Here is a 10,273-nt window from a genome sequence, read left to right as displayed (position 1 = left end):
CCCCTGCAGGAGACGCCCACCTGACCCTGTCACCTCATCCATGTGAGGCACACCCATGATCGCCACCAGATCAATGTGCGGCCCTGGATTTAACAAAGCAGCCAGCGCGGGGTGACTGTGGTGGCCCTGTTAGGCCCTGATCATCAACGCAATGTAGGCTCCTAACTTCCTTGAAGTCCGTGGAAATGAGCTGAATGAAATACAGTCAAGGATCCGGATTTTATAAACGCACAACAGGCTTTGCTTTTGTGCCTGCAGGTACCGATTCAGCCAAGCAGCTGGTCAGAGCACGAACGGGATGGATTTGCTGGCATCACCTCTCCGGTCCTATGCGCCCAAATCCATCCCTGCTCACTGCGGCACATAAACCTGCCTTTGAGATGCCGACCTGCCGACTAGCGGGAAGAGTCGATGGGCTTTTGAGTGTCTTGTCCGATCCCTGCCCGGAGCCTAAAACCCTGTGGCTAGCTCACGTGTCTTCCAGCAAGGCGGCCAATCGAGAGCTGACGTTTCGGGCCAATCCACCGCTTCCTTTCGGAGCGTCTCTGCCTTTGGATCAGACTCAATGTGCCCTTGGCTGCTTCATGGAAATCTGGGCCGCCCGTCGATCCCGTCGGGGTTCATGGGACGGCTTGCTTAGGCGAAGGACGTAACGAGAACAATAAGTGGCTTCAGATTTAAGCACGCGCATAAAGTTAAAGGCGTTCACGGCCCCCGTCAGTTTCAGCCGGCGCGTCAGTTTCGGCAGGATCCCAGGCCCCATCCTGTTAACAGGGTCACCTCCCCCCCACTCCTCTCCTTCCTTTCCTCTGGGTCTATTTTGCCATTCGTTCCTTCCATCCCTTCTGCTGTGTGTAAATATTAACTGAGGAGCACGACGGGTCATTTCCTTTTGCCTGCTGAGTTGCTTTTTCCCCTCTGAATGCGCTTTTCCCCCCACCCCCAGCCTGGTCGCGGAGCATTCGAGTGTCACTTCTGGGCATTTGCTTCTGAGTTTTTAATCTATTTGTTTTAAGTCTTTCTTTCTTTTCTTTTCTTTTTTTCATTGGAAAGCAAATGAATTGTCTGATTCTTCCGGTTTTCAATGTCTGTCCTAATGTGCATCATTAAAGCCAGCGGCTAATTGCTCAACCTTGTCCCACTCAAGCAGGCGATCTAGTCTGTCCCTTGCATAGCACAAGCCAGAGAATTTCATCTGGCAACCCCTGAACTTCACCCAGTGATTTACATTTGTCTGAAGCACATTGTCTAGAAAGTAAATGATTTAAGACAACCCAGATCTTTTAACTCCAGGCTTTGCTTTGCTAACATAGACTCACCAGCCAGGCTTTTCAGAGAGTTTGATTACGTATATGCAGAATGCAGACATTTCATTTCATTAGACATTAAAGGCCCGAAGAGATCATCCAGTCTGACACAACCCAGAGAATTTTCCCCCACCCCACTCTGCCCGTGATTCCTGCATTACCTTGAGTTTGAGCAAGAGGGTAGCCCGTGGAGACACAGCCAATGTCAAGCTACACGGTGCCAAGCTATGGAGAATCTGTTGCATCTTTCATGTTGTTGACGCTGAATCTTGAAAGCCCATGAGATCAGCTTTAAAATATACCAAATGGTAGGTTATCGGCCTTCCATTTTGTTAACACTGCATTTTGGAGCTTTTCTCTACAACCCTATTGACTAAAAACTTAGTTTTTAAAAAACAGTTTGACAGCTGAGATTCCCCCGTCATCACAGGACACTGGGGCTTTAGAGTGAGTGCCAGTTGTCGAGAGAGTTGCAACGAAAATCTCCAGAGTTGGCCACGCTGCCGTGAAAAAATTTGTCCCTTGTTTCTGGCCTGAATTTGTCTGATTTCACCTCTCAGCCACTGGGGCTCCTTCTGGAGATAATGCACAATCAAATCTAGCACAATTTGTGGCTTAAAAATATCAAGTTGAACTTCCCTGTCCCCTATAAAAAGATGAAGATTCACCGGCAAGGGTTAGACTTCAGAATTTACCAAATCGGGAGAAGATCACAGCAATCCCTCCTTAAAATTAATGGTCAGATTCATCCCAATACAACTCTTCCACCAGCACAATAGATTAGGATTTAGTCCCATAGGACCAAACAATTTGTCTCAGTAAGAATAAATATTTTGGGGCTAAAATATTGGGGTGAAATTACACTAAAGCGAAAAAATAGTCAGTCTTCATCTCATTCATTGTGCCCATCAGCAAAGTGATCAAAGATTAGAATTTGATAGGAGCACACAGTTTGTCTCAGCAAGCATGAATATTTATCAGGTGAAATCCATGCTCAGAAAAAACCCAGGAAAGAGCCACAAGATATTTTCATCTCCTGCGGAAGGTTTAGGACTTAATCCCTGGCTTGACTGGAATTGTAATATTTTTTCTCTGCAAAACTTTTGTCTCACGGGTTTGAAAAAAGATGCTTGCATGTTTTAATGAAAAAAAAAACCTAAAACATAAAAAAAAAGAACAAAAAAAAACCCCCCCACCAAACCTGGTTTGAGATTGTGGCGTGTACCCTTTATTCTTCTGCCTTGCGCTCTGCTCTCCTCTGGAACGAGAGAAAAAAACAAAGCAAAAACAACGAATGAATGAAAAAATTTAAAGTCTGTGTGGGTTCAAAAAAACCAAAAAAAAGGACTCAAAAAGCACCTGTCGTCTGTTGTCTGTTTTCCTTTGGTTCTCATGGTTTCTGGTGGTGCCTTTTGGTTGTGTCAGCTCTCCACAACTTTCTCTCTCGCCCGCTGCGCCTTTCTGTCTGACGCACTGCAATCTCTGAGCAATCTCCTTATGGGCGCTCGCCAACTTTCTAGCTGGTGCTCGTCGGTTCTTGGCAACTGTCCGGCTCTCTCCAATTCTCCAGTGCCTCTTCCTGTCCTCAGCTCGCTCCTGTCCCCTCTTCCTCTCCAGCTGTCCCTTCCAGGCCCTCATCCCCGTCTTGGCCCACCCTGTGCCTCCATTCGGGCCGAGCGTGCGGACCCCCCGTCGGCCCGATTTCACGCCTGCCTTGGCTGGGCATCACGAGATGGAATCAGGGCCGGTCTTTCACCACCGTTCCCTTTATAGGTTTTCATAGAGGTGGGGGTATTGACTGGGGAGGGGGGGGTCACACACAGGACTCATGGGGTGGGGGGGGGAGTCAGACCCCCTGATCCCAGCTAAAGCCAAGAAAAGGGTTCTTGAGCTGAAAAGTGTTGACAACCCCCCCATATAGCAACCATCAACAGTGTAACAAATGGTCCCCCACCCGAAAGAGAAGAGTGAGGGGGGATTTGAGAGCTGCTTTCAACTACCTGAAAGGGGGTTCCCAAGAGGATGGAGCTCGGCTGTTCTCAGTGGTAGCAGATGACAGAACAAGGAGCAATGGTCTCAAGTTGCCGTGGGGGAGGTTTAGGTTGAATATTAGGAAAAACTTTTTCACTAGCAGGGTGGGGAAGCACTGGAATGGGTTCCCTAGGGAGGTGGTGGAATCTCCTTCCTTAGAAGTTTTTAAGGTCAGGCTTGACAAAGCCCTGGCTGGGATGATTTAGTTGGGGATTGGCCCTGCTTTGAGCAGGGGGTTGGACTAGATGACCTCCTGAGGTCCCTTCCAACCCTGAGATTCTCTGATTCTCTGATTCTCATCTGGTCCTGTGCGTCTCTGTTTCTGTATGAACAGCTTTCCTCTCTTCAGTTCATCCTTGTTTTTCTCTGAGACTGGACGGGCTTAGTGAGTTAAAATGGGATGGCTGGTGGATCAGGACACCTGGGTTCTCCAAGAGGGGAGTGGGGGTGGGACAGAGGGGGGCTGGGAGTCCGGACTCCTGGGATCTCTCCCCAGCTCTGGGAGATGTAATTCTTTTGTGTGTCTGGTGCTTTGAGATCCTCGAATGACAGAGGGGCCCCCCTCCATCGGTCTATCCCCCTATGTGTGCTGTTGCTTTGCTGTCAGGCATTCACATGCCACCCCCACCCCGGGGGGAGGACCTTCCTTCTGAGCCGCCTGTCTGTCTAGCTGATACCGGGGACGAGGGCAAATCTCTGGGCAGCAGCCACCGCCCCACTCCATCGCGGGCAGGAAAGAGGGCCCCGGGAATAAACAGGGCAGTGCGTCTCAAGGTGGAGATAGCCACAAACACGCAAGGCCCTGATCCCCTCCAGCAGGGGGCGCTCTCTCCCCTGGCCGTCAGGCCTGGCCCCAGGGCTTGGGGGCGCTGTGCTGCAGGGGGCAGGGCAGGGGGCTCAGCGGGGGGTGCTCTCCCCTGGCCGTCAGGCCTGGCCCCAGGGCTTGGGGGCGCTGTGCTGCAGGGGGCAGGGCAGGGGGCTCAGCGGGGGGGTGCTCTCCCCTGGCCGTCAGGGCTGGTCTCGGGGCTAGGGGGCGCTGTGCTGCAGGGGGCAGGGCAGGGGGCTCAGCGGGGGGCGCTCTCCCCTGGCCGTCAGGGCTGGTCTCGGGGCGAGGGGGCGCTGTGCTGCAGGGGGCAGGGCAGGGGGCTCAGCGGGGGGCGCTCTCCCCTGGCCGTCAGAGCTGGTCTCGGGGCTAGGGGGCGCTGTGCTGCAGGGGGCAGGGCAGGGGGCTCAGCGGGGGGCGCTCTCCCCTGGCCGTCAGGGCTGGTCTCGGGGCTAGGGGGCGCTGTGCTGCAGGGGCAGGGCAGGGGGCTCAGCGGGGGGCACTCTCCCCTGGCCGTCAGGGCTGGTCTCGGGGCTAGGGGGCGCTGTGCTGCAGGGGGCAGGGCAGGGGGCTCAGCGGGGGGGTGCTCTCCCCTGGCCGTCAGGGCTGGTCTCGGGGCTAGGGGGCGCTGTGCTGCAGGGGGCAGGGCAGGGGGCTCAGCGGGGGGGCGCTCTCCCCTGGCCGTCAGGGCTGGTCTCGGGGCTAGGGGGCGCTGTGCTGCAGGGGGCAGGGCAGGGGGCTCAGCGGGGGTCGCTCTCCCCTGGCCGTCAGGGCTGGTCTCGGGGCTAGGGGGCGCTGTGCTGCAGGGGGCAGGGCAGGGGGCTCAGCGGGGGTCGCTCTCCCCTGGCCGTCAGGGCTGGTCTCGGGGCTAGGGGGCGCTGTGCTGCAGGGGGCAGGGCAGGGGGCTCAGCGGGGGGCGCTCTCCCCTGGCCGTCAGGGCTGGTCTCGGGGCTAGGGGGCGCTGTGCTGCAGGGGGCAGGGCAGGGGGCTCAGCGGGGGGCGCTCTCCCCTGGCCGTCAGGGCTGGTCTCGGGGCTAGGGGGCGCTGTGCTGCAGGGGGCAGGGCAGGGGGCTCAGCGGGGGGCGCTCTCCCCTGGCCGTCAGGGCTGGTCTCGGGGCGAGGGGGCTCTGCGCCGGAGGAGGCTTCACAGTTTGCATCCAGCGGATGGACAGGGCCCACACAACTGACACTGTTCGCAACCAGGCAGCCGAGTGGCCTGTCTCTAAGCCGATTGGCGGCTAATCGCACAGGGCTGGGTAAGCCCCGCTCGTTACAGGCCAATCTCGTTAGAACAATCCCCTTGGGGTCAGAGTGACATATGCTGAGCCGGGGAGCACATCTGGCAGGGGCTGCCTTAGCCTGTTTCTGCCTGGGAAATCCTGTTGTCTCCCCGAGCACCCCCCTCCCCGCTCCATGCCACAGCCTGAGCCCCTAACATTCATCCCTGCCTTGCTCCCCTGCCGGCAGCACTTGCCCATTGTGCAGACACAGCTGCCTCTGGGGTGGAGTAACCAGAACAGCCCAGACTGCTGGAGAGAGCGCCCCCTACCAATCTCTGCCCGCTCCCTGCAGCACAGCGCCCCCTAGCGCCGCACTGGGGCGTGGGGCCGGCCCTGGCTGCCCTGGGAGAGCGCCCCCTGCTGAGCCCCGGCCCCGCTCCCAGCAGCACAGCGCCCCCTAGCTCCGCACTGGGGCGTTGGGGCCGGCCCTGGCTGCCCGGGGAGAGCGCCCCCTGCTGAGCCCCGGCCCCGCTTGCTGCAGCACAGCGCCCCCTAGCTCCGCACTGGGGCGTTGGGGCCGGCCCTGACTGCCCGGGGAGAGCGCCCCCTGCTGAGCCCCGGCCCCGCTCCCTGCAGCACAGCGCCCCCTAGCTCCGCACTGGGGCGTTGGGGCCGGCCCTGACTGCCCGGGGAGAGCGCCCCCTGCTGAGCCCCGGCCCCGCTCCCAGCAGCACAGCGCCCCCTAGCGCCGCACTGGGGCGTGGGGCCGGCCCTGGCTGCCCGGGGAGAGCGCCCCCTGCTGAGCCCCCGTTCCCTGCAGCACAGCGCCCCCTAGCGCCGCACTGGGGCGTGGGGCCGGCCCTGGCTGCCTGGGGAGAGCGCCCCCTGCTGAGCCCCGGCCCCGCTCGCTGCAGCACAGCGCCCCCTAGCGCCGCACTGGGGCGTGGGGCCGGCCCTGGCTGCCCGGGGAGAGCGCCCCCTGCTGAGCCCCGGCCCCGCTCGCTGCAGCACAGCCCAAAGCCCCGGTCTCTACCCCCAAAGCTCTACTGGTGCCCCGACTCGCAGCTCCCTGCTCTCCCGGCCCTGGGCTCCCCCACATCTCTTCCACAGCTCAGCCCAGCGAGCCCCTCCCAGCCGGGGCAGGAAACGGGGGACCAGCTGTTCCTAGCTCGTGTGAACCCAGCCCAAGCAGCGATGCCCCCCCCGCCCCCCCACCCTGTCCCTTAGGGGTCAGATGATGCCGCAATTTCATTCTTCCCTCCATGAGCTAGGTCCGCTCGGCCAAAGTGGCCAGCTGCTCCCGTCCGGGCCCACCCCACTGGCTGCAGCTTCCCCCGGAGAGACACAGCTTCGGAGGCTGGGAAGGCCCCCCGCCCACCTCGCCCCTGGCTGAGCATCCGGTCGGTGAGCCGGTTTGCCCAAAGAGAGGTCATCCCCCCCCCACCCCAATCCACCAGCCCGAAGCAGTGCTCGCCATCCGGCCAGGCCCAACGCGGGCGGGGAATGAACGCACAGCACCCTCCCCCCGCAGCCACTGGCGTCTGGGCTGCGACTTGCCCGGGGCCATCGTCCCTTGTCAGTGGGGAAACTGAGGCACGAGCACACCCAAGGTCCTTCTGCGCCTAACGCTCTTCAAAGCCAAGGGGCGTTAGACACCTGCCGTTGAGGGTCTAACCCGAAGGGATCCAGGGCATCAACCCCAGGTCTTCGCACCACCCTGCGATCCGTCTCCTCTGCACTGATGGACGCCTGCCCCCCCCACCCCCGAATACAGGATGGAGAAGTGCATTGTGGGAGTTTTCCTCCCCGACCAGCCCTCTACCTCGGTGGACTGGGGGCTCCCACAGCGACCGCGGCACTCACAGGAAACCCTGCGGTGTGGGATCAGATGCTGGGGCATCGGGGCCAGCCCAGACCGCCAGGGGAGAGCGCCCCCGGCTGAGCCCCCGCCCCGCTCCCTGCAGCACAGCACCCCCGAGTGCCGCAGTGGGGCCAGCCCTGAGCTGGGGAGGTGCCCGGAGGGCAGGGCGAGGAGCGCCCCGTACCTCTCTGAGCTAAGCAGCACTGCGTGAATACAGGCGTAGCCCTGCACCCCCCCCGCCCCCCGCCCCCCCAGGCATCAGCCAGTTCCACCCCCACCACCCCACCACCCCACCCCCCCACCGGTCACGCCCAAGCCCTTGGAAAGCGGGGCCTGCAGATGGGTGAACGTCTGCCATGGGGCCCTGGCCACCACGAGAGGGTGGAGGGGCACCACCGCCGAGCTGGGCCGCTGGAGACCCGGCAGATGCTCGCTTGCGCCCCCCCCCGCACCCCTTGGTTGACTGGTGTGAAGGCCAGAGGGGGGCCAAGAGGCGTCCAGGTGGGCTCCGAGCTCCTCCGTTCGACCCGCCGGTCGGGTCCCGCCCGCCCGGTTGAGCCCATCCCACGGGAGACTGATGGGGCGTGCGAGCCGGAGGGACTGAGGGGGGGCCCCCCCGGGCCCTGCGAGGGCAGGGGGGGGTGCTGCACGGGTGGGACGATCCGCACCCCTTACCACGGAGGAAGGCAAAAGGAAAGAGCCCCCGGGGACCCCGGGAGACGTATTCCCTCCTGCCCCGAATCTGGCAGCCAGGCCCACCCGCCCGGCCACGGGTTCGCTGCCCCTCCCCAGAGCCTTCGAGCCGGCGGCCGTGGCGGTGACTCTCCTCCCCCCGACGGTCGGCGCGGGCGTCCAGGTCCCAAACGGCCCGGCCTGGGCGAGACGCCGCTGGGGGGGACCGAGACCCCCGGAGCCGCGGGCAGCCGCTGAGAAGCCCCAGTAGGTTCAGCCAGCTCTGGAAGCGGCTGTGGAGCAAAGACCCGGTTGAGGGCAGAAATGCACCCTGCCTCGCGTCAGGCCGGTCCCCTGCTCGGCGCTGCCCCCCGGGGGAGGGGGGTGCCCAATGGCGCGGGAGCCGCGGGCCCCTTGTAACGCCGATCCGCTTCCGCCTGGGGACCCTGGATCCGGGCAGGGAAACTTCAGGGCCCACCCAGCCTGTCCCTAGCCAGCGCAGGATTACACCCGATGGGCCCACGATGGGCTAAAGCTTGAGAGCCAGGACTCCTGGGTTCAGTCCCCAGCTCTGGGAGGGGACCGGGGTCTAGCAGTTAGAGCCAGGGGGTTGCAAACCAGGACTCCTGGGTTCAGTCCCCAGTTCTGGTAGGGGAGTGGGGTCTAGCAGTTAGAGCAGGGGGGGCTGGGAGCCAGGACTCCTGGGTTCAGTCCCCAGCTCTGGGAGGGGACCGGGGTCTAGCAGTTAGAGCCAGGGGGTTGCAAACCAGGACTCCTGGGTTCAGTCCCCAGCTCTGGGAGGGGAGTGGGGTCTAGCAGTTAGAGCAGTTGGGGCTGGGAGCCAGGACTCCTGGGTTCAGTCCCCAGCTCTGGGAGGGGAGTGGGGTGAGGCAGGGTAGAACTCAGGGGCACAAGAGGGTGCCTGATCTCGCTCATAAGCCCTCTTGGGCAGGGACAAGCTCTCACTGCTTGTCATTGTTGGGGATGGGGATGGGATGGGGGGCCCCACGCTGGCTTCCCCTCCTGCCACCCAGGGTGGTGCCCCAATCCAGATGTTCCTGCCAGGAGGCTGGCAGATGTTCTCCCTCCCCATTCCCATCTCAGCTCTGTCCCGGAATGTGGTTAATCCCCTTCTTTCAATATTTAAACCACCCCGGGCCTAGGAGATTATCTCACTGCGGGGACACAGCGGGCCCTGTACAGAGCCCGGGTGAGCCCCACAAATCCCTGCACCAGGAAATGAGCCCAGCCCACCCCCTAGACCCCACTCCCTCCCAGAGCTGGGGATAGAACCCAGGAGTCCTGGCTCCCAGCCCCCCCCCCAACCCACCAGCCCCCACTCCCCTTCCAGAGCAGGGGAGAGAACCCAGGAGTCCTGGCTCCCAGCCCCCCTGCTCTAACCCACTAGATCCCAGCCCCTCCCAGAGCTGGGGAGAGAACCCAGGAGTCCTGGCTCCCAGACCCCACTCTCCTCCCAGAGTTGTGGAGAGAACCCAGGAGTCCTGACTCCCAGACCCCACTCTCCTCCAGAGCTGGGGAGAGAACCCAGGAGTCCTGGCTGCCCCCACCCCGTGGTGTGTATTTACAAGCGGCACCTAAGGTTACTGTGACCTTTACTGCACCGGGGACACTCAGGTCTCTGCCTATGGAAGGCGGCTGTGGGATTTCCACAGCCCCAGCCTTCGCCTCCGCCCAGGGATGCAGTGGTATGTAGGTCCTGACCTCCCCATTACTCACATAGCTGCATATCGCAGCAGGGTGGAATGAGAGACGAAACAGAAACATGCAGGGAATCAGAGCCCCAGGCAGCTCCTCAGGTCCAGCAGCAACCCAGGAGTCCTGGCTCCCACCCCACCCCCTGCCGCTCTGACCTCCCGGACCCCACTCCCCTCCCAGGCCAGGATAGAACCCAGGAGTCCTGGCTCCCACCCCCTGCCGCTCTGACCTCCCAGACCCCACTCCCCTCCCAGGGCCAGGATAGAACCCAGGAGTCCTGGCTCCCACCCCTGCCGCTCTGACCTCCTCGACCCCACTCCCCTCCCAGGGCCAGGATAGAACCCAGGAGTCCTGGCTCCCACCCCCTGCTGCTCTGACCTCCTCGACCCACTCCCCTCCCAGGGCCAGGATAGAACCCAGGAGTCCTGGCTCCCCACCCCCTGCCGCTCTGACCTCCTCGACCCCACTCCCCTCCCAGGGCCAGGATAGAACCCAGGAGTCCTGGCTCCCACCCCCTGCCGCTCTGACCTCCTCGACCCCACTCCCTCCCAGGCCAGGATAGAACCCAGGAGTCCTGGCTCCCTGCCCACCAGGCTCTCTCAGCACAGGGGGATTATGGTGGAAGAACAGAGGCAGTTCTCAG

At 61.7% G+C, this 10,273-nt stretch overlaps 1 protein-coding gene across 1 annotated transcript in view; it reads left to right on the top strand.

The window, feature by feature from the left end:
* STX1B (syntaxin 1B) overlaps positions 1–10,273 on the top strand; it is a 50,697-nt gene that overhangs the window by 34,644 nt on the left and 5,780 nt on the right. The gene's annotated exons all lie outside the window — the stretch shown is intronic.

The sequence above is a fragment of the Lepidochelys kempii genome, chromosome 6, assembly GCF_965140265.1.
Source record: "Lepidochelys kempii isolate rLepKem1 chromosome 6, rLepKem1.hap2, whole genome shotgun sequence".
Lineage (NCBI taxonomy): Eukaryota > Metazoa > Chordata > Testudines > Cheloniidae > Lepidochelys > Lepidochelys kempii.
Note: the sequence above shows the minus strand (reverse complement) of the source record. Positions and strands in the feature narration are given on the sequence as shown.